A 25,729-nucleotide genomic window follows, 5' to 3' on the forward strand; every position below is an offset into this window, starting at 1 on the left:
CCCCCTGAAATCTTGTCATTTGAGACATTGCAGGACCTTGAAGGGATTATGCTAATTGTGATAAGTTAGATGGGGAAAGGTAGACACCATACATTTTTAATCATGCAGAACATAAAATTTCTCCATATAAATTAATGGTAATTGTTTCTTCATTTTTTGCTCTCATAGATAGAACTCTGGGAAACAATGATTAGTCTGTGCAAAGATGGCCACTAAGGATTTTCTTTAAAGTATTACTGGAAGTATTATAGATACTTTATAGGGACATCATAATAAGCACCTTAGTAGATAAATATGTTGTATACATTTCTTTAAGATATACATTCCCATTCTTCTTCAAGGCCTTTGTTCTGGACTATAGCTCCTTAACTTTCTAGCTCATTTCTTGCCAAAGTTTCCCCCTCCCTCTACTGGTAAACTTTTCTCCCTAAAACACTGCTCACCCTTTTGCTTCCTTGCTGAAAACCCTTCTGCAGGGTAAGTAAAGTATCAGGCTTTTCTGCCCTCCTGCGGTTAAGATTGATGATGGATCCCTGCAGTCCTGAATGCATGCCTGTTGGGGGGTTACCTGGAGTAAGGTGTGGGCATGCTTAAGTGGGTACACCTGGGCTGAGAGACTGGGCTTATAAGGGCGGCATCACAGGGACGGCAGCAGACCAGAGCTAGAGGAAGAGCAGAAGCCAGAGAGAGCAGAACAACAACAGAGCGAGAGCGAAGGCCACGCACGAGAGAACGCCAAAGAGCCCAGAGAGAGTGAACACTTGCTGGGGGCTGGGAGGCCTGCCAGCCTCTCGGTCCACCGAGACCCCTGCCAATAAAAGCCTGAAAAAGCCATCAAGGGCTCCAGGATTCCTCCTTTACTCCGTCTGTTGAGGTCATAGAGATCCTGCCCTGAGCCATCCTGCCGCTACACCTTCCTTTCTGCTTGCTGGAGTCTAGTTCTTTATTCTGACATTTGAAGACTTAAGCTATTTGACTTCATCCTGTATGTACCTTCCATTACAAGTAAATTCATCTACTTTCTATTCGTCATTGTACCTTGCAATTTTGCACTTTTGCTCATGCTATTCACACCTCCCCTGGTGAAGGAGGTGGGAATTGTATAATAAGGGAAATGTTAGAATTAGGAATAGTAATTCAGTATGTCACAGCCCTTTATAAACTTCCCCCACCTGCTTTTCTCCTCTTCACCCAAACTGTAGAGTTGTCCTGTCTTCTGGGCTAAAAATATCACCAAGTGTAGGTGTTAATCCTTCCTCTCTCCCAGTTCATCTCTCTCCCCCTCTCCGGAGGCTGTTCTACTGGCTAATTTCTTTCCTCTGCTGCTTCAGTGGCTGGACCAAGCCTCCTCATCAAAGGTGCCTTCTCATCCATCTTATTGACTTTTGTTTCCATCCTGTTCTGTGCTCCCGTTTCTCATCTGTGATCTTCTGCATTATATTTTTTGCTGGTTATTCTCAGTGTTCTTTGTTTCTGCTGTCATCCTTTCTCTTATTTGGATATGCTTTTCTTTTATTATGTTTCCTGGGTCTCAGACCAGTGTCTCTTAGTTTTCCGTGTGAAGAGACAGGTCTTCATCATGCTGACTGCATGTGTTGCTGTCATCTTCAATAATTGTTTTCTCAGAGTTCAGAGAGCAGAATGTGTGTCTTGGTTCTTGGAGACTCTTCTTGTCACTGCTTTCCTTCCTTCCTCTCCTCCTTTAGAGATTCTACAGCTATTCCTGATGCCTGGATGCCCCGGCCTCTAAATATCAAAGACCTGAGCCCCAGTGAAAGCTCTTGTCCAGTGCAAGTATGAGATGAAGTAGTTACGAAAGAGTTAAAGACAGAAAATACATTATTGACTTTATAGGATTTTTTTCAGTCTCAGTTTTGGTTGCCAAAGCATGATATATAAAAGAAGGCATACATAAATTTTTGAGCATTATTAGACCCAGGGGACAGCTGATATAAATAAGTTTAAAAGAAAAAGGATTACTGACATAAAGCATAGCCAAATTGTTAACAACTCCGGAATTGTGACAGTTGCTAATGATAGAGAGTTTAGAAAAAAAAGTTTAAAGAATTTAGATCTAATCAAAGGAGACACATGATTCTCAAACAGTAGAGCAAATCTTTCAAAATAATGTCCTTAATTTCACTTTACTTAAGGGGTTCATAGTCCCATTAAGAAATCAATATAAAGAAAAACAAGAGAGAAAAACTAGACTTCTAAATACATGGTAGCTTTTTCTAAGGGGAGATTCAAATGCGGAGACCTATTATATTTCTTTTAACTAGGATCATTTATATTAATTTGTAATAACTTAAAATGTATGCATAGTAAAGTAATTCTCTTGTTTCTGTGTCCTTTATACATGCAGTTCTGTTTAAAGTGAAAATGCTTTGAAATCAATGTAGTATTAGACTTACAAAGACATAAAAATATAATTTGGTGAAAGAAAGAAGAGAAAATGATCAAATAGAGAAATAACAATCAGTATTTTAAAATTCTCATTGTTCAAACATCTTACAGGATTAAAAAATAATTTTTCAGATTTTTTCATTTTTTAAAAAGATTTATTTATTTATTTATGCATACAAGAACTGGGGTACAGGCCAGAGGTGCAGGGGGTGAGAGGATTCAGAGACAGAATGGGGAACAGAACGGACGGATTTACTGAAATACACTGCTGAGGAGAGCAGCAGGCGAGTCAGAAGAGGTCTGGTGCACCGTGTGTGTTGCTCCCTGGCCAGCCGGGGATTGAATTTGTGCTGCAGTGGCTGCGGATAGCTTCATAGGTTTGCGTCTTAACCCCTTGCGCCACCAGGGAGGCCCCTCATTGTTTTTTTTTTTAGGTAAGGTTATCAGAAAACAGTTTCCTTTCTCGTTTTAAATGATCATTTCATAAAATTTTTTTTAGAACTTTGTAATTCATTCGCTTTTACTTCAAGCAATCTTTTTTATTGAGAAATAATTTGCAAATTATACAATCCACCTATTCAAAATGTACAATTCTTTGATTTTTAGTATATTCACAGAGTTGTACAACCATCATCAATGACTTTTGGAATATTTTATTACTGTATAAAAAACCCCTATATTCTTTAACGATCACCCCTAAGGCCCTCATTCCCTCTATACCTAGGCAATAGTGATATACTTTCTACTTCTGTAGATTTACCTTTTCTGGTAAATTAAATTCTATATAAATAGAATCACACATTATATGACTCTTTGTGACTGGTTTCTTTCACTTAGAATATTCTCAAGGTTTGTCCACATTGTAGTATGTATCACTACTTCATTTCTCTTTCTTGTTGAATATATAATTCCATTTTCTGAGTACACCACATTTTATTTATCTGTCCATCAGTTGATGGACATTTGGGTCATTTTGACTTTCACTATTATGAATAATGTTGCTAGAAACATACATAAGCTAGTTATTTTTTTACATCTGTACAAGTTGTGCAAATATGTTTTTATTTCTCTTAGGTACTTAGGAGTAGAATTTTTTGAGTCATATATTTTCTATATCTATAGTAACCTTTTTTTAATTTAATTTAAATTTTATTTTTATATTCCCCATACAATTACAACTTCCTTATTTTGAACCCAATCCCTCCTTTCTCTGCCCCCCCCCCAGAGTGTCTCTGGTTCATATTTGTTGATTATTTGTTGATTTTGATATTTACTTTCTTATAGTTATTCTTTTTCCTGGTGCCTTATTTAAGTTTTCTGGATTCCTGCTATGAGTAAGACCATCCGGTATTTTTCTTTTTCTTTCTGGCATATTTCGCTAAGCATGATCCCTTCCAGCACCATCCATGTTGCTGCAAATTGCATGTCTTTATCTTTTTTGAATGCTGAGTAATATTCCATGGTGTATATGTACCACATCTTCTTCATCCAGTCATCTATTTTTGGGCATTTGGGTTGTTTTCAAAGCTTAGCTATTGTAAACAGTGCTGCTATAAACATGGGGGTGCGGGTGCTCTTTGGAATTGATGTTTCTGTGTCCTTTGGGTAAATACCTAGGAGTGGAATTGCTGGATCATATGGAAGCTCTATGTTTAGTAGGTCCAGAAATCTCCACATAGCTCTCCATAGTGGTTGGACCAGTTTGCACTCCCACCAACAGTGCAGGAGAGTTCCTTTTTCTCCACAACCTCACCAACATTTGTTGTTGCTAGTTTTTTTAATATGTGCCATTCTCACTGGTGTAAGATGGTATCTCATTGTAGTTTTGATTTGCATTTCCCTGAGTACAAGTGATGTTGAACATTTTTTCATATGCCTGTTGGCCATTTGCATTTCCTCTTCAGAGAAGTTTCTATAAAACACTGTTAAAAGAAATAGAAGAAGACACAAAGAAATGGAAAGACATTCTCTGCTCATGGATTGGAAGAATAAACATTATTAAAATGGCCATCCTACCAAAAGCAATATACAGATTCAATGCTATTCCAATCAAAATTTCAATGACATTCTTCAAAGAAATAGAACAATTATTGATGAAATTCATATGGAATCACCAAAAACCCTGAATAGCCAAAGCTCTTCTGAAAAAAAAAAAAAAAAAAAAGAAGGGAATGGAGGTATCACACTCCCAGACTTCAAACTATACTACAAAGCCATAATCATCAAAACTGCATGGTATTGGAACAAGTACAAACACACAGACCAATGGAATCAAATAGAAAATCCAGAAATAAACCCACAGATTTATGGTCAACTAATCTTTGACAAAGGAGCAAAGAATATACATTGGAGCAAAGAAAGTTTGTTCAATAAATGGTGCTGGGAAAACTGGGTTGCTACATGCAAAAGAATGAAGCTTGACTACTACCTAACACCATTCACAAAAACCAACTCAAAATGGATTAAGAACTAGACATAAGACCTGAAACCATAAAATACATAGAAGGAAATATAGGCGAAACACTACATGACATGGCACATCAAAGACATCTTTACAGACAACATCACCCAAAGCAGTGATAGTGAAGGCAAAGATAAACAGCTGGGATTACTGTTTTAAGCTCAAATTAAAGAGCTTTTGCACAACAAAAGAGACAATAACCAAAACAAAGAGAAACCCCACCCACTGGGAGAACATTTTTGCACACAACACTAATGATAAAGGACTGATCACAAAAATCTACAAAGATCTGATGATACTCAACAAAACCAAAGAAAATAATCTAGTAAAAATATGGGCAGAAGAGCTATGGTAACCTTTTGAGGAAATTCCAGACTGTTTTCCAAAGTGACTGCACCCTTTTACATCCCCATCAGCAACATGTGAGGTCCCAGTTTCTCTACATCCTTGCTAGTATCTCTAGTAATCTGTCCTTTTTTTTTTTTTTTAAAGATTTATTTATTTTTATACAAGAGCAGGGGTACAGGCCAAATGCGTGGGAGGGCGGGATGATTTACCAGAGACAGAATGGGGAACAGAACAGGCAGACTGAGGAAATACACTGCTGAAGGGACCAGCGGGCGAGACAGGAGAGGTCTGCTGCGCCATGTGGGACCCTCCCTGGCCGGACTGGATCGAACCGGTGCTGCAGAGATTGTGGACAGTTTCACAGGGTGGCACTCAACAGCCTGCGCCACCAGGGGAGACCCTATCTGTCCTTTTTGATCATAGTCATGATAGTGAGTGTGAAATAGTATCTCATTGTGGTTTTCGTTTATATTACTGACAGCTAGTGGTGTTGACCATATTTCATGCGCTTCTTAGCCATTCGTGTATTTTCTTTTTTTTTTAAATGAGAACTTTTTTTTTTTATTTATACAAGAACTGGGGTACAGGCCAGTGGCGCGGGAGGGTGAGAGAATTCACCAGAGACAGAGTGGGGAGCAGAACAGGCAGATGGACTGAAGATACTGCTGAGGGGAGCAGCGGGCAAGACAGGAGAGGTCTGCCGCACCATGTGGGTTGTTCCCTGGCCTGCTGGGAATCGAACCTGTGCTTCAGAGGCTGTGGACAGATTCACAGAGCAGAGCTCAACCTGCTGCACCACTGGGGAGGCCCCATTTGTGTATTTTCTCTGAAGAAAACATTTTATTTAGATCCTTTACTCATTTTTAACAGGTTATTTATATATATTAGATATGGGTCTCTCTGTGTATTTTACCTTTTGTTGCTTGTGCTTCAGAAGTCATAGCTAAGAAATCATTGTCTAATCCAAGGTCTTGAGGACTTAAGCCTATGTTTTGTTCTGAGATTTTTATAGTTGCAGATCTTACACTTAGGTCTTTGATTCATCTAGATTTAAATTTGTATAGGCTCAGTGGTAGGGAGCCAACTTCCTTCCTAAGTGTGTGCATATCTCATTGTCCTAGTACCATTTTCTCTGCTGAATTGTCTTAACACCCATGTCAAAAATTAATTGACCAGAAATATGAGGGTTCATTTCTAGATTTTCAATTACATTTCATATTTCTACATATTTCTCTTTATTCTAGCATCATCCTCTCCTAGTTTTTATAGCTTTTAGTAAATTTTGAAAGTAGAAGTGTGGGCCCTCCAACTTTGTTACCCCTTTTCAAGATTGTTTTGGCTATTCTTGTCCCAGGAATTTCCACATGAATTAGTCATGAACTAGGGAAGCCAAATAAAATTAATTGTTGGTTTTTTATCTGAAACAATGGAGCTCAGAAGGCAGTAGAATGACATATGTCACCCCCATAACAACCACTGCCCTGATTACTTTCACCAGGCTAACTTTCTCTGCATAAGGTTTTATATAAATGGGATGGATTAGTAAGTGCTCTTGTATTGGCCTCTTTACAAAGCATGTTTTTAAAATTCATTCATAATGTTGCACATTATTAGTAGTCCATTTATTTTTATTGCTGAATAGTATTTCACTTTATGACTTGATCGCACACTCTTTTGTTAATGGTTGTTTAGGTCGTTTGCAATATTCGACAAGTCCTGTGGGTAAAGCTTCTATGAACAGCCATATACAGGTCATTTTGTAGATGTATAGTTTTATTTCAACTAAATTCCTAGAATAGTTTGGTGATAGGATGGGTGTATGTTTAACTTTATGAGAAGCTGATAAACTGGCAAATCAATAAGAGACAGACAACCCTACAGAAAATAGGGAAAAGACTTGAACAAACTTCACAAAAGAAGGGATTGAAATAGTTAAAAAATATGTAAAAAGTTTGATTTCATTGGTTATCAAGAGAAAGCAAACTAAAATTACAATGTGTGATATTCTACAAAATTAGTGTGATACATTAAATACCCATGAAGATGACTGAATTAAAGAGATGGAAATACCAGGTATTCATGAGGCGATGGAACAAGAATGAACCCTCATACATTGCTAGAGCTGAGCAGTAGGAAGCAGAGGTGTTTTCATTATTATTTTACCTACAGAAAGTACAAAAACAAGTTAAAATTAATCTATGAGTTTGAAGTCAGCACAGAAATTATCTCTGTGGAAGTGTTGAGGGGAAAGGATGTCCTGAACAAACTCCACAAATAGGTTTTATGGGTCCCACCCCACTCCAGACCAAAGAGATCCAAGACTACAAGGACTACAAATCCCATAATGTCATCACCACTGAAGGGAGGATTGCTGGGAACTGAGGGTGGAGTTAAGCAGCCAGGTTTGGTATATAACTGGACATGCGGGTGTTGGCGGTCCTTGTTTTTTTTGCCAGCTGTCAGTGTGTTTTGGGATTCCAGCTCAGTAGAACTGGTAGGACACATTTACCAATTTACCTCTTCCTTTCTCCCTGAGTTAATCATTTCTTCATTTCCCCATCTTTTGTAAATAAGCCCTTTATTAACCTTTTTGTGTGTGCCTGCAGTTGAGTCCCTTTTAAGCACATAGGTGAGGACCCACAGTCAGGCAACCCATTTACAGGGTAGTCCTATAACAGTTGGGAGGGTACTAATTAAAAGTGAATCTGAGGAAGTTTCTGGAATGGCAATCTAGTGGTGCTGGATCTGGGTGCTGATGATGGCAGTTGTGTTGAGTTCATGAAAATTTGCTGTGCTCTACCCTTGTGATACTTCTATTTTTCTATATGTTGAGTATATTTTAATGAAAAGGTTTTTTAAAAAAGGAAAACAATACAATATCACTATCTACCTACCCAAAAGTTTAAAATAGAAAATAATAGGCATTGACAAAGACAGACAGCAAGGGCAACAAAAATGCACATATGTACAATCCCTTTGGAAAACTTATGTTATCTGCTAATGTTAAATATATACAAATGCTTACATATATATGTGATTTTATGTATATTACCCAGCAGTTTTATTCCTAAATATACATATACAATAGAAATGTGTATCTATGGTGTATGAATTTCATAGCAGCAGTATCTTTAATAACCAAAAGCTAGGAGCCTCCCTGGTGTCGCAAGGGGTTAAGTCTCAGCACTATGAAGCTATTGGTAGCCACTGTAGCATGAGTTCCATCCCAGGCCAGGGAGCTGACTCACATGGTGCAGAGACCTGTCTCCCCCGCTGCTCCCCTCAGCAGTGTATTTCAGTAGATCTGCCTGCGGGGGTCAGACAGAGTGCTCCCCACTCTGTCTCTGGTGAATCCTCTCACCCACCCCCCCCACCCTCTGGCCTACACCCTCATTTCTTGTATGCATAAATAAATAAAATAAATTAAAAAAATAATAACTAGAAATTGCCCTAGTGCCCATCAATGGTAGATTGGATGAATAAATTGTGATATATACAGATAATGGAATGTTGTATATTGGTGAGAATAAAAAATTACAACCGCATGCAGCAAAACAGATGAACTTTACAAACTTAAAGATGAGAACATAGATTTTTTTTTTTTAATAGAGGCATGTTTTATTTATTTATTTATTTGCTTGTTTGTTTTGTTTATACATGCACTGGGTACAGTCAGAAGCACGGGAGGGTGAGGGAATTCACCAGAGCCAGAGCGGGGAGCAGAACAGGCAGAAGGACCGAAGTACACTGCTGAGGGGAGCAGCGGGCGGCAGGAGAGGTCTGCGCGCCGTGTGGGACCCTCCTCGGGTAGCCGGGGAGCAGCCGGGGATCGAACCCGCGCTGCAGAGGCTGCGGGCAGCTTCGCAACCCAGCGCTCAACCGCTGCGCCACCGGGGAGGCCCGAGAACATAAATATTAAGACATAAGTGTTTTGCAACCATCCCAGGTGCATCTTCAGTTCTCGCAGACGAAAAGAGACTTCAGTAGATTTTTAACAGGCTCCCCCTGCCAGAGAGCTACCACATGGCGCAGCAGACCTCTCCTGACTGCTCGTTGCTCCCCTTAACCGTGTATTTCGGTCAGTCTGCCTGTTCTGTTCCCCACTCTGTCTCTGGTGAATCTTCTCCCCCCTAACCCCCCCACCTCTCACCCCCCACTCCGGTTCTTGTATGCATAAATAAATAAATCTTTAAAAAAAATTACATGTCAGGGCCTCCCCTGGTGGCGCAGCGGTTGAGCACTGGGCTGCGAAGCTGCCCGCAGCCTCTGCAGTGCCGGTTCAATCCCCGGCCACCGCCGAGGGTCCCACATGGCGCGCAGACCTCTCCTGCCGCCCGCTGCTCCCCTCAGCAGTGTACTTCGGTCCTTCTGCCTGCTCTGCTCTCCACTCTGGCTCTGGTGAATTCTCTCACCCACCCGCGCTTCTGACTGTATCCAGTGCTTGTATGAATAAATAAAAATAAAATCTTAAAAAAAAATTACATGTCAATAAAAATTCACTTTACATGGCAATAAAAATTTACCGCAGATCTGAGATCCAACCCTGATTTAAATATTACCCAAATGCTTTCATCTCTGTCACTTTTTCCTTTCAGGATTATCAGAATAATCACAGAACTATCAGAAAAGGAAGTTTTATGTTGCTCCTTGCAGCACTATGAACATATATTGCACGTGAGTTTTAGCATCAGCATACATAGCTGACTAGTTTGCAAAACAGACTAAAGTGCAGCATCGCAGTGGCATATGGCTTTCGTCCCAGTTAGAGAAATTATTAACCCAGGCACCCTGGTGCAGGTTACTTGACTAACCTTATAAACAAAGCCCCGCAGCAAAAGCAGTCTGGGGCTGCTGCCTCCCATCAGTAAGGGAAGAGAAATAATTTGGTGGAGTTCCAAGCACCACGTGTCCCAGCCCAGCTTTTGATTCACTCCTTAACAAGTCTTTCCTCTGATTTCTAAGGGAGTGAGGTGGGATGGGGAGGGGGAAAACACCAAAAAAACAACAAAACTTTAAGAAAGCAGTTTATATGACTGTAAAGAAAAGTGCCCCCGTTAGCCCCTAGGAAACTTTCAGAGCAATTGAATGGGCTGTTGGTTTATTTACTAAGAAATGCTGAAAAAAGATCTAAGGAAAGTCCGAATGATTTATTTAAAAAACGAACTTTCCTCTCCCTTGGTTGACAGCAATTTCTGTGTCTGCCTTTGTCAGCAGCTGCAGTGAACAAAACGGGTCATTTGGTGCTGTGCGCTACTCAGCCAGAGGGGGCGAGCAGGAACAGTTACCCAGGATTTCAATTAAGAACGAGATCGGTTTATGTTCGGATTATGACTGCCTGATTCAATTATTGAATATCTGAAGTGAACCAGGGTAAAACTGCGCCCAAAACTTGAGCCTCTCTCAATTGCTTAATAAATATTCAAGGTTAGCTTAAGATGACTGCTCGTATAAGCGGGATTATGTATTTTGGTCCTTGCTGGGAAAATCTGAAATCAGATGCAGTACATTGTAGGAGTCTGGGTAGTGAGAGTAATGAGTTTGCATTTAACGACATCACTTCCTCCTTCCCGCTCTTCTTGTTTAAATGTCTATTGCCCTTGAGGAAGGATGAGATGAGAACAGCTTTATTGAAATATCTTTGACATATAAAAATTAAATATATTTAAGATATGCAACTTGATGTTCTGGTATATTGTGATATCATTTTATACCATCAGATTATGGAAGAAGGGATAATTTATGCTACATCAAAGATGTGAAATATATATTAAAGTCAATAAGTGTATGTTTACATATGTATGTAATACATAGAGACAGGATAGCCTGAGAAATTATATTAAAAAAGAAAATTATGTATAAGCTGATCTTATTTTTGTAAGGATAAGAAACAGTGATAAAGCCTGTTTACCTGCATGTGTGTCTATAAAAGCAAGAAGAAAAGATTGTAAGTAAATAGATCAAAATTTTATATGGGAGGGTGAGATTAAATGGAGAATAAAGTACAGCTCTTTCTTCAGTCAACTGTGTTATTATCTGACTTGCTAAACCTGCATGTGTTTCTAAGTAATTATTTTTGAATGAGATATAATCACACACAATAAAATTCATAATTTAAAGTTTATAACAATAATTTTTTTTTTGTATTGTGCAACTATTACCACCATCTAATTAGCCTACTTGGATATTAACATATTTACAGGATCTGGGGATTAGTTCACAGATTTTTTTTCCTTGGGAAGGGTGGGAGGCATTATTTTGTCTTCCACATCCCCATTATGAACTTTGAACTAGTGTGTTTTAGTAGTTTTACGTTATGTTGGTTAAATAGCTGCTTTGAGATCATACAGCAAATAAGTGAGGGGGAAGGGAGAAAGGTCTGTTAATTCCCTGTGTGGTGATCCTCATGCTTCATTTTTAATTCAAGAAATATTTATTGAGCATTTAGATGATGTGACATACAATCTTGTACTGTTGTAATGAAGGCACTTTTGACTTAACCAGTTACTGGATTTTGGGTTAAAGATCTCTGACACATTTTGCCTTTAAATAATTTTAAGGGTCTCTCTGGTGGCACAAGGGGTTAAGACGCAACCTATGAAGCTATCCGCAGCCACTGCAGTGTGAATTTGATCCCTGGCCAGGGAGTAACCCACATGGCACAGCAGACCTCTTCTGACTCGCCCGCTGCTCCCCTCAGCAGTGTATTTCAGTCAGTCTGCCTGTTCTGCTCCCCACTCTGTCTCTGGTGAATCCTCTCACCCCGTACACCTCTGGCCTGTACCCCAGTTCTTGTATGCATACATAAATAAATCTTTAAAAAAATTTTCAAGAAAATTAAGAGAAAATGAACATTCAAGAATGGCTGCTTATTTATAAAGAGCTGGCAGCACAAAACTTAGTAATCAAGTGAAATAAAACATTATTTTATGTCAAAGACTGTGATGGTAAAGTAGGAAATGTTAGTGAGCTTGGCAGGAAAGGGGTAGGTGGTGGAAGGCAATCAATGTTCCATCACCTGTCCTTGTGGGCATGCTCACTAAATGGAGGTGTGGGCTTTTAGAAGAAACATGTTTTGATGTCTGTTTTAGATCTACTCACATGTCTTTGTGAGAACCCGTGGAAAGGAACATAGGTGACTGGAAATCTTAAGGATATATGGCTTGGGCCTCCCTGGTGGTGCAGGGGTTAAAGTCTCAGTCCTATCAAGCTATCACCAGCTATGCCAGGGAGCTACCCACAAGGCGCAGCAGACCTCTTCTGTCTCGCCCGCTGCTCCCCTCAGCACTGCTTTTGGTCCTCTTGCCTGTTCTGCTCCCCACTCTGTCTCTGGTGAATCCTCTCACCCCCGGCCCTCTGCCCTAGTTGGTATATGCATAAATAAATACAATAAATCTTAAAAAAAAATAATACACGGGCTTCCTGGTGGTGCAGCAGGTTGAGCGCAGCACTGTGAAGCTGTCCACAGCCTCTGCAGTGTGGGTTCGATTCCCTGCAGGCCAGGGATATTCCCACATGGCGCGGCAGACCTCTCCTGTCTCACCTGCTGCTCCCCTCAGCAGTGCTTTCGGTCCGTTTGCCTGTTCTGCTCCCTGCTCTGTCTATGGTGAATCCTCTCACCCTCCCGCGCCTCTGGCCTGTACCCCAGCTATTGTATAAGCAAAAAATAAATCTTTAAAAAAAAAAGAATATATGGCATGATAGGTGTAAAAACAAAAAAGAACTGTGAACTGAAAGAAAAATAGAAAATGACTGAATGAAGCAAGGAACCCCTAATCCAAGCCCTCCCCTATTTTGATGCTGCCACTCAGAGAAAGAGGGGCTGAGAAGACCCCTCCAAGCCTTCCTCCTATATCTTCACAGCCCACTGACAGAAACACCACCCCCTGCCTTCCACCCACAGGGCTTCACTTCTTCAACCCCTCTGTTGCCTCTCCTCCTCTCCCCAACTACCAGGATAATTCTCAAACCATAGTAACCTCACAATCAATTTTTCAGGTTGAGTTTTACAAATCACCATATCAGTGTGAGGCCTACAGGGCTGACTCCAGGGGACAATGGCGTGACCTAAGTTGTGAGTCCTCATCTGCTCACTTTAAGAACTTAGGACAAAATCCAAGTGCAGATACTCAGAGAGAAATTAATAAAAAGGCTCATTTACAAGCAGAATGAGAAGAGGGAGAATACAGTCACACACACACTCACAAGATTAATTGGCTTACACATCCTACCAGCAATGCCATCTGAGGTGAGACACATCCTACCAGCAATGCCATCTGAGGCTACAAGTTGAAGCTGGAAAAACGAAAGTGTCATCATACATGTATTCAGTTATAAGCCAAGTACAGCTGCTTAGCTCTGCCTCCCACTCCCAGTGGTGACCTATTCAGGAAGTGCAGGACATGGTGGGATTTGCAGTCCGTGGCTCCTGAGAAAGATGGGGTTAGAGCCTGTGAAAAACATCAAGGGGTGGATTTCATTCAGGACATCATTCCCTTGTTTGCCCCTAACTGTCCTCTAACAGGATGGGAAGGAGGAGCAGAGATCCTGGGCAGTGTAGTGAAGTGGTAATCCTGGTGTCAAAAGTCCCACATGTTCGGGTGCAAAGGAAATCATTCTGTACCCCTCTGGGTTCTTCTAGGCTGATACCCATATGGCACAGCAGACTTCTCCTGTCTTACCTGCCACTCCCCTCAGCAGTGTTTTCAGTCCATCTGCCTGTTCTGCTCTGTCTCTGGTGAATCCTCTCACCCTACTGTGTATCTGACCTGTACCCCAGTTCTTGTATAAATAAATAAAACTTTTTTAAAAAAGGATTAATAAAAAAACATGAACACTTGTTGAACTACTCAACACAATCATGTTTTATAATGTAAGTTATTAATAAAGTGGGACTTTGTGACTTCCCATCACCTCACTATCATTTATCAGACTCTAAAAGTGAGTTTGCTATTTTAGTCCAACATCTTGCCAAAAGGACAGAAGAGATACTGAAATATTTCGCAACTGGCATGGCATAGCCATCAACATTCAGAATAGATGGCAGGTAGCAGTGGTAGTGGGATTAAATCATGGGGAGGCTGGGGTTTCCTGGGTGAGGGTGGGCAGGGATAGGGGACCTGGTACAGAGATATGCCATATTTCATCAAATGGCTACATATATTAGGTTTTGTGGTGGAATATTAGATCCACAAAAGAGAACAGAGGATATAAAAACAACCACCCTACAGGGTAGAAAAGTCCAGAGACCCATAGCAAGGATCCTAAGAGAGGATGCTGAGGTCCTTCATTTCCTGTCAGCAGCTGTTCTTTCTCTTGCCAACAATGAAATTAGGACCTCATGTCCCATCTCAGTTTTCCTTCTCCCTATGTGACATTGTGCAAATATTTTTGAACTGCCTTCATAACCCATTAAGGGCCATCTAATCTCTAGGTAGGAAATCGTTATTCTTTTTCATGATCTGATATTCTACATGTGAGAGTATTCAGTGTCATTTATTTTTTAAAGATTTATCTATTTATTTATACAAGCACTGGGTACAGTCAGAAGCGTGGGAGGGTGAGAGAAATCACCAGAGTCAGAGTGAGGAGCAGAGCAGGCAGACTGACGAAATACACTGCTGAGGGGAGCTGCGGGCGGCAGGAGAGGTCTGCGCGCCATGTGGGACCCTCGCCATGTGAAACCCTCGCCTGGCAGCTGGGGATCAAACCGGCACTGCAGAGGCTGCGGGCAGCTTTGCAGCCCAGTGCTCAACCTCTGTGCCACCGGGGAGGCCCCTTCAGTGTCATTTTTAATAACATCTTTTTTCTTTTTATTGAGTAATAGTTCACAATTGTAGGAATACACTTTCTTCTCAGTAACTGATATATCTCACCATATCTACCACTAAATGTAGTGTCATCATCGAGGTAATTTCTAGCTTGTAAAGTGTTCAGTAAATATCTTGAAATGTTCTTGAGAGATCCCATTTCTTCACATTTTTTAAAAGATTCTCTTTTCTAACACTACCATAAAGTTTTGCATTTGTAAGTAACTCTCAACATTTGTTTCCAATAATTAGAGAAAACAATAATAACCATTACTGTTTATTGAGCACCTACTTGCAGGAGGCATTGAACACTTTGTAAGCATTATCTCACCTAATTCCCATGACAACCATAAGAAGCTTTCATTTTTTGATTTTATGAGATGTTGAAAGAATTTTTATTTATATAATTATGTTTTTTGAGTTCACATTGATTTATAACACAGATATGTTTCAGTGGTATAGGTTCATACTTCAGTAAATGTATGCTTTCACAGCATGCCCACCATTAAAACACCAAAAGTTGAGGTTAAATGAATTTATTTTTTTCATTTATTTACTTATTAAGAGATGTCTTATTTTGGTGCTAAAAAGGCCTTTCTTTTATAAAGTGATGTTGGTAGATAGACTGTAGATTGACTTTTGATTTTTGGCAACATAAAAGTTGGCAAGTCGCAGTCTTTTGATATTTACTAGTCCATGAAATTACAATCACAGGAGTCATTGTTCATCTATTGTACAGGAAAACTCCTGTACAAGGCTAAAAGCTTTGAAGAGTAGCATGGATGCCTTCTGTGCATGTTGTTGATAATTTGGCAGTAAGGAGAGTCATAACATCTCTTCATAGTTTGACTTAGTTATAGAGAAAAAGAAGCCGATTTCTCCAGCCAATGTATAATGTATTTGTTAGTCATCCCATTTGTGGCAAGGGCACAAAAGAAACAAAAGCTAAGCTAGGAACAGAGAGAAAAAGTAAAAGTAAGGTCAGATTCTCCTTAATATGAACAGAAACTATTTCTAGAAAAATCCAATAATTTAAACTACACATCTTGTGTTTGCAGATTTTATACTAATATTAGCAATGACAGCAATAATCCTTTAGAAACATCAATTTTCAATTATAAAGGAAGACCTTTGTAAAAATTAGTTTTTCCCATAAGAATATTTTAATTTCAGTAGTGTATCAGAATTTAATCTCAAATTTGGGACTGAAATTTTCATTTCATTTTAGAAATGAAAATTACTTGTGAAGACTTACAAACTCAGTCTTCATGAAGAACTAGAATTTACCAAAATAAGTCACCTCCATTTGATTAAGAAAACCTACCAGTTGGCAAATAAATATCCAAAGAAATGATTTTTTTCTCTCTTATGCTATTTTTTTTGACAACTTCTTTTGGGGCATGCTTCCATCCATGTATTTAATAAAAAGGAATGCTAAAAGATAGTGTAAAAAATAATATATACATACTCCCTTTTATTCTGACTAGAGATTGAACGAAAGTGACTTGTTTGTATAAACATTTGAGCTTGATCTTACTATTTTCAAAGTTCTCTGGAGATGTAATTAATTTCTTTGGAGATAAGGAAATTAGAAGACTCTATTCCTTTATTGGAATATCAGTTTTAGGGTTTAATGAAGAGGCCACGGTCTTGTGGGGGATTTTTTTCTCATAGGGAAGACGTGATGGAGTTGGGGATGAAAGACTAAAACGAATGACAGTATTTAAGATCCTTTAAGAAATATAAGACAATGATTGGGTTAATATAATTTAAAGATAATGAGAAGAGTTGTGTTACACTGAAACTCATAAGTGCTTCATTTGTTAATTTCTGCCTAGTTTTTCATATTCACTAGCAGAGAACAACAAAAAAAAAGAAAATACTGTCAAAATTTAATTTTCAAAATGGAAATACATTACCTTCATTAAAAAAAAATCTTTCACTGAGGTAATATTGGGGTACCCCAATCAGGTATTACTACCTTAGTATTCCTTCCAGCAACACACTTAATTCCACCACCATAGTCAATTGTCCTTCCTTTTTGCTCTTTCCGCTCCCCTACCAATTCCTCACCATAGTGCTTCAGTTCTATAGTCAGCATTCAAGGGTTAGTTTTTCAGCCTGTCTTTATCTGATTCTTTTTTAAAAAAAATATCTATTTATGCATACAAGAGCTGTGGTAAGGGCCAGAGATGCAGGGGGTGAGAGGATTCACTAGCAGCAGAGTGAGGAACAGAACAGTAGACTGCCCAAAATATACTGCTGAGGGGAGCAGCAGGTGAGACAGGAGAGGTCTACCTCGCCATGTGTATTGCTCCCTGGCAGGCTGGGGATTGAATTCATGCTGCAGAAGCTGTGGATTGTTCCACAGTGCAGTGCTAAACACCTTGCACCACCAGGAAGGCCCCTATCTGACTATGGCACTATTCTGTATTTGCCTTTCTCTTTCTGACTTATTTCACTTAGCATTATCATTTCAAGCTCCATCCATGTTGCTGCAGATGGCATGAATTTATCTTTTTTGATTGCTGAGTGGTATTCTATTGTGCATATATAATTTTGCTCCACTTATCTGTTCTGGGACACTTAGGTTGCTTCCACAGTTTAGCTGTAGTAAATAGTGCTACAATAAAATGCAAGTTTCCTTTCCAAGTAGTATTTTTGAATTTTAGGGGTAGATGCCTATGAGTGCAATTACTGGCTCAAATGACAGATCCATGTTTAATGTTTTGAGACACCTCCATACTACATTTAACAAGGGCTGGACCAGTTAGCATTCTCACCAACAGTGTAGGAGATTCATTTTCCTCCACATCCTCGTCAACAATTATTGTTTCTGTTCCCTTTTATATGGGCCATTCTGACAGATGTGAGATAGTATCTCACTATGGTTTTGATTTGCATTTCTCTAAGTTACTGTGAATACTTTTTCTAGTGCCTGCTGCTCATTCTAATGTCTTCATTGGTTATTCTATACATTTTTCATTGGGTTATTTGTTTTACATAGAAGTAATCCAATATTGAAAATACTGAGTTAGTGCAAATTTTCAGAGTGATTCAGAATTATCACCCTAAGGACTCTGTGCAGGTAGTTGGAATACTATGGAGATGGAGTGCAATCTTTCCTAGGGAGTCTTTAGACAGTGCATAAGCATACCTGTGTATTTTACTTTCTTTCTGGAGAAAAATCACACAGCAGTTACCAGACATTGAACTTAGTGCAAATTTTCAGAGTAATTCATCATTACTTCCCAAAAGCACTCTGTGGAGTTAGTTGGAGGACTAGGGACTTTCTTTCCTGGAAAGTCTTTAGACACCGCATTAAGATACCTGTGTATTTTACTTTCTTTCAGGAGAAAAAATAACAGAAGTTAACAGACATTGAACTTACTGAGTTAGTGCAAGTTTTTTGAGTGATTCAGCATTATCACCCAAAAGCACTCTGGAGTTAGTTTGAGGACCAGTGAATTTGTACATTCCTAGAGAGTATTTGCACACTGCATTAAGATACCTGTGTATTTTACTTTTTTTACTGGAGAAAAATCACAGAGAAGTTATCAGACATTAAATTTACTGATTTATACAAGTTTTCAGAGTGATTCCGCATTATTGCCAAAAGGCACACTGTGTAATTAGTTGGAGGACCAGTGAGTTTGTTCTTTCCTAGAGAGTCTTTAGACAGTGCATTAAGATATAGAGAAAAATCCCATAGAAGTTACCAGACATTGAGCTTACTGAGTTATTGAAAGGTTTCAGAGTGATTCAACATTATCACCCTGAAGCACTCTGTGGAGTTAGTTGGAGGACCAGTGAGTTTATTCATTCCTAGAGTGCTTTAGACACCACATTAAGATAACTGCATATTTATTTCTTACTGGAGAAAAATCACATAAAATTTTAGAGACATTGACTCAGTCAATAGTGGAAGTCTTCAGAGTCATTCATCATCATCCCCCAAAAGCACTTTCTGGAGTTAGTTGGAGGGCCATTTATTACTTTCTTTCCTTGAGTCTTAGACCTAATATTAAGATAACTGTGTGTTGTACTTTCTTTCTTTACAAAAATCCCATAGACGTTACCAGACATTGAACTTACTGAGACAGTGCACTTTTGAATGATTTATCATTATTGTCTTAAAGCACTCTGTGAAATTTGTTGGAGGACCAGTAAGTTTGTCTTTAGACAGCACATTAAGATACATGTGTATATTTCTTTCTTTCTCAGTAAAAACACAATATTTTAGAGACATTGACTCACTGTTAGTGCAAGTTTTCACAGTGAAGCATCGTTATCCCCAAAAGCACTTTCTGGAGTTTGTTGGAGGACTAGTGAGTTTTTTGTTTCCTAAAGAGTCTTTAGACACTGCAATAAGAAACCTGTGGATTTCACTTTATTCCTGGAAAGAAATCACATAGAATTTACCAGACATTGAAGATACTGAGTTAGTGCAAATTTTAGAGTGATTCTGAATTTTCTGGAGTTAGTTGGAGGACATTGAGTTCATTCTTTCCTTGAATTTTAGGACATGACCTTAACTGTGTGTTTTACCTACTTTCTTTACAAAAAACCCATAGAAGGTACTAGACAAGAATTTTGAGTTGCTGCAAGTTTGCAGAGTGATTCAGCATTACCCCAGGAAACACTTTCTGGAGTTAGTTTGAGTACCATTGAGTTCATTCTTTCCTTGAAACTTAAGACATAACATTAAGAGAATGGTGTGTTTTACTTTTTTTCTTTACAAAAATTCAATACAAGTTACCAGACATTGAGCTTATTGAGATATCACAATGTTTCTGAGTGATTCAGCATTATCATCCAAAATTACTCTCTTCAGGTAGTTGGAGTACCATTGGGTTCATTCTTTCTTAGACAGTCTTAAGACACTGCATTAAGTAACTGCATATTTTACTCTCTTCTGGAGAAAAGTCACATAGAAGTTACAGACATTTAACTTACTGAGTTGGTGCAAGCACTCTGTGGAGTTAGTTCGAGGAACAGTGTATGGGTCTTTCCTGAAGAAATAGTTTGAGAAATGGTGAGTGGTTCTTTCCTGAAGAGTCTTCAGACACTGCATTAAGATTTTATTTATCCAGTCATCTATTTTTGGGCATTTGGAGTGTTTCCATAGCTTAGCTATTGTAAATAGTGTTTCTGTAAACATAAAGGTGCAGGTGTCCTTTTGAATTAATATATCTGTGTCCTTTGGGTAAATACCTGGGAGTGGAATTGCTGGATCATATGGAAGCTCCAACTTCAACAGGTTGAGGAATCTCCACACACCTTTCCATAGTGGTTGGACCAGTTTTGCACTCCCACCAGCAGTGTAGGAGAGTTCCTTTTTCTCTGCATCCTTGCCAAATTTTTTGTAGTTTTTTTTTAATATGTGTCATTCTCACTGGTGTAAGATGGTATCTCATTGCAGTTTTGATTTGCATTTCCCTGATTACAAGTGATGCTGAACATTTTTTCATATGCCTGGTGGCCATTTGCATTTCCTCTTTGGAGAAGTTCCTTTTTAGCTCATCTGCCCATTTTTTGACTGGATTATTACTTTGTTTTTGTTGAGTCTCTTCAGCTTTTTGTAGATTTTTATGATCCATCCCTTACCATTAGTGTTGTGTGCAAAAAATTTTTTCAAGTTGGTGGGGTGTCTCTTTGTTTTGGTAACCATCTCTTTTGCTGTACAGAAGCTCTTTAATTTGATGTAGTCCCAGCTGTTCATCTTTGCCTTCACTATCACTGCTTTGGGTGATGATTCTTTAAAGATGTTACTGAGCTGTATGTCATGTAAGTTTTGCCTCTATTTCCTTCTGAAAAGAAAAATACCAGATGGTTTCACTCATAGCAGGAATTTAGAATACCTAAAAAAGGGATCAGGGGAAAAACTATTTAAAGTAAAAATCAAAATCAACAAGCAACTACAAACCAGAGACACTCTATGGGGTGGGGGGAGGATTAGGGTCAAAATAAAGGGGGTGGGAATTGTATGGAGACAATAATCAAGATGAAAATGCATACATTGTGCAAAAATGAAAAATGATGTAAAAATACATAAAAGAAAAAAATAAATACATTAAAAATATTTTGTTTATCAATTTGGTATTGGAGAAAAATCACATGGAAATTTTCAGATATTTAACTTACTGAATGGTTGCAAGCATTCTTTGGATTTAGTTCGAGGAAAAGTGCATTCATATTTCCTGAAGAGATAGCTCGAGGAACGGTGAGTGGTTCTTTCCTGAAGAGTCTTAGACATCACATTAAGATATTGTTTATCAGGTTGGTACTGGAGAAAAACAAATCACATAGAAGTTACCAGATATTGAACTTACTGAGTTGCTGCAAGTTTTCATAGTCATTCTGCCTTATTGCCCCAAAGCACTCTGTGGAGTTCGTTGGAGAACCAGTAAATTTGTTCATTCCTAGAGAGTCTTTAGACACCACATTAAGATACCTGTGTATTTTATTTTCATTCTGGAGAGAAATAAAATTGTACCAGACATTGAACTTACTGAGTTAATACCAGTTGTCAGAGTAAGTCAGCATTACCCCCAAAAGCACTTTCTTGCCTTAGTTGATGGACTAGTGAGCTTGTTCTTTCCTAGAGAGTCTTTAGACACTTCATTAAGAAACCTGTGTATTTTTTGTGGAAAACAATCTCATAGAATTTAACAGGCATTGAAGTTACTGGATTAGTGCAAATTTTAGAGATTCTGCATTTTCTGGAGTTAGTGGAGGACAATTTAGTTCATTCTTTCCTTGAGTCTTACACATGACATTAAGATAACTGTGTGTTTTAATTTCTTTCTTTACAAAAATCCCATAGATGTTACCAATCAGACTTATGAGAAAAAGCTGGAAAACTATGAAAACCTTTACTACTTTTGAATATTCAATGTCTAGGTGCAAGAGTTACCAATATGTGAGTTTGCTGAAGAAAGTAAGCAAAATGCAGATATATCTAAATTCTGTGTTGTGACAGTCTCTTGTATGAGAGAAATCACAAGTGTTCTTTGGCCTCCAATTAGACCTAATGAGAAAAAGCTGAAACACTATGAAAACCTGTACTACTTTGAAATGCTCAATGTCTAGGTGCAAATTTAACTTAGTGGTGCAAATTTAACTCTTTTTCAAGAGAGTAAGTGAAATACAGAGATGTGAGGGACACTTGTATGAGAGAAATCACAACTGTTCCCTTTGCCTCCGAAGAGTGTTCTCAGGTAAAATGCTGAATCACTCTGAAATTAAGTAGTAATTCTGCAATATCAGGTCTTTTTGCAAGAATTAGATATATGAGACTCTCTCAAGAAATTAAGTGATATACACATACATCTCAATTTGCAGCTCTGAAATCAAGCAGTAATTCTGCAATATTAATGTCTCTTTGTAAGAATTAGATATATGTGACTTTCCTCAAGAAGCTAAGTGATATACCCATACATCTCATTCGCAGCACTGAGTCACTAATTATGAGAGAAATTAGTGTTCCTTTGGACTTCAAAGAGACCTAATGAGCAAAATCTGAACATTGTAAAAACCTGCACGTCTTTGGAATGTTCAATACTTAGGTACAAGAATTACTTATATGTGATTTTCTGAAGCAAGTAAGCAAAACACAGATATATTTCACTTCTGTGTTGTGTCACTTGGTATGAGAGAAATCATAAGTTTTCCCTTTTTCTTCAAAGAGTGCTCTTGGGTGAAAATCTGAATTACTCTGAAATCAAGCAGTAACTCTGCAACATCAAGTCTATTTGCAAGAATTAGAAATCTGTGACTCTACTCAAGAAACTAAGTGATATACACATATATCTCCATTCGAAGATCTTAGAGTCACTGGTTATGAGAGAAACCAGAAGTGTCCTTTGGCCTCCAATGTGACTTACTGGTAAAAAGCAGAGCTATCTCACTTCTGTGTGAATGTGAATGTCACTTGTGAATGTCACTTGTATCAGAGAAATCACAAGTGTTCTCTGACCTCCAATGAGACCTAATGAGAAAAAGCTAAAACACTATGAAAACCTGAAAACTTGGAATGTTAAATATCTAGGTATAAGAGTTACTTATATGTGAGTTTTCTCAAGAAAGTAAGTGAATACAGAGATATTTCACTTCTGTGATATGAGTGTCATTTGTGTGAGAGAAATCACAAGAGTTTGTAGCTAATGAGAAAAGCTGAAACACTTGAAAACCTGTACTTCCTTAGGTGCAAGTGTATTTATATGTGACTTTGCTCAAGAAAGTAAGCAAAACACAGATATATCTCACTTCTGTGTTGTAACTGTAACTTGGTATGAGAGAAATCACAAGTGTTCTTGGTCTCCAAGGAGGTCTAATGAAAAACTGTGCACTATTTTGGAATGTCCAATGTCTAGGAGCAAGTGTTATTATGTGTGACTTTGCTCAAGAAAATAAGTAAAACACAGATATAACTCACTTCTGTGTTGTAAGTATCACTTGGTATGTAATCACAAGTGTTCCCTTTGCCTCCCAAGAGTGCTCTGGATAAAAAGCTGAATCACTCTGAAATCAAGCCATAACTCTGCAATATTAAGTCTCTTGACAAGAATTAAATATGTGTGACTTTCCTCAAGAAACTAAGTGATATACACAGACATCTCAATTCGCAGCTCTAAGAATCATTGGTTATGAGAAAAATCAGCAGTGTTCCTTTGTCCTCCAATGAGACCTAATGAGAAAAAGCTTAAACACTATGAAGACCTGCTCTTCTTTGGAATGTTCAATGTCTAGGTACTAGAGTTACTTATATGTGAGTTTGCTCAAGAAAGTAAGTGAAAATCAGAGGTATCTCACTGCTTTTTTGTGAGTTTCACTTGTATGAGATAAATCACAAGTGTCCTTGGCCTCCATAAGACTTAATGAGAAAAAGCTGAAACACTATGAAAACCTGCACTTCCTTGGAATGTTCAATATCTAGGTGCAAGAGTTACTTATTTTATGACTTTGCCCAAGAAGGTAAGCAAAACACAGTTATATCTCACTTCTGTGTTGGGTCACTTGTCACTTGACTATCAATGTCTCTTTACAAGAATTAGATATATGTGATTTTCTTCAAAAACTAATTTATATACACATACTTCTAAATTCGCAGTTCTAAGAGTCACTGATTATGATAGAAATCAGAAGTGTTCCTTTGGTATCTAATCATACCTGATGAGAAAAAGCTGAAACAATATGAAAACCTAACTTCTTTGGAATGTTCAATATCTACGTTGAAGAGTTACATATATGTGAGTTTACTCAAGAAAGTAAGCGAAACACAGATATATCTCACTTCTGCTTTGTGTCACTTTGTATGAGAGAAATCACAAATGTTCCCTTTGTCTCCAAGGAGTGCTCTTGGGTGAAAAGCTGAATCACTCTGAAATCAAGCACTCACTCTGCAATATCAATGTCTCTTTGCAAAATTTATATATATATATATAAAATTTATATATATAGAAGTGAGATATATCTCACTTCTGTGTTGTGTCACTTGTATGAGAGAAATCACAAGTGTTCTTTGGCCTCCAATGAGACAGAGAAAAAGCTGAAACACCATGAAAACCTTCTCTTCTTCAGAATATTCAATATGTAGGTGCAAGAGTTACTTATATGTGAGTTTTCTGAAGAAAGTAAGTGAAATACAGAGATATATCACTTCTGTGTTGTCAATGTCACTTGTGTGAGCCTCTAGTGGGCTCTGAGACCTGGGATGCTGATGGCAAATGATCTACCAGACTGAGACTGCTGTCAGCTACAAGCAATGATTATTTTTCTCAGCATGGTTATATAGGTATTGTGAACAAGGACATCTGTGTTTTATCATAAGTAAGAGAAAACAAAACAACCTTGCCTTGCATGCCATGTATGTGATCCCAAGCATGCCATCTACATAAGTCCAAGCACACTATGTATGTGAGCCCTTGGGTTTATCCGGACATGCCTGTCCTTGTGGACTACTGCTGCACTGTTATGACTGAGGAGTCTTCCAAGGATGGCCAAGTACAGAGCCATTCCTCCCATGTCCTAGCACATGCGAGTCTGCTCAGCACTTCTGTCAGCTCTTTTCCCTGCAGTCCTCAGGTCACCTCTAGATCATCCTTATGCACCATCTCCCCCTTTTTTTTTCTTTAAGAAGAGGGTTAAAGTGCCTCCCCTGATGGTGCAGCTGTTGAGTGCTGGGCTGCGAAGCTGCCACAACCTCTGCAGCGCTGGTTTGATCCCTGGCCGCAGGTGAGGGTCCCACATGGCATGTAGACCTCTCCTGCCATACCCACTGCTCCCCTCAGCAGTGTGTTTTGGTCCATCTGCCTGTTCTGTTCCTCGCTCTGGCTCTGGTGAATTCTCTCACCCTCCCGTGCTTCTGACTGTACTCAGTGCTTGTATAAATAAATAAATAAATCTTAAAAAAAAAAAAAGAGGGTTAAGACCTTTGCATTGGAATATTGTTCATGCATGGTTCAACAGAGGCAGGAGTATCTTACACAAAAAAAATCACACATATTAGTAAAACAATCCCAGCACTGCTAACACTGTGGGTCATGCTCTGCATAAATGACTGCAGGTCCATTCCCTGAAGCGCCTCGGCTATTTCTTGAGCCACTCCTTCAAATGTCTCCTTGCGTAGGTCATGCCAAAAGTAAGCCAACACCTGTTGTTGAAGAGCATGAACATCCAAGGACATATTACTAGATATTCTCTCCAG

This window comes from Talpa europaea (assembly GCF_964194135.1).
Source record: "Talpa europaea genome assembly, chromosome: 6".
Taxonomy (NCBI): Eukaryota; Metazoa; Chordata; class Mammalia; order Eulipotyphla; family Talpidae; genus Talpa; species Talpa europaea.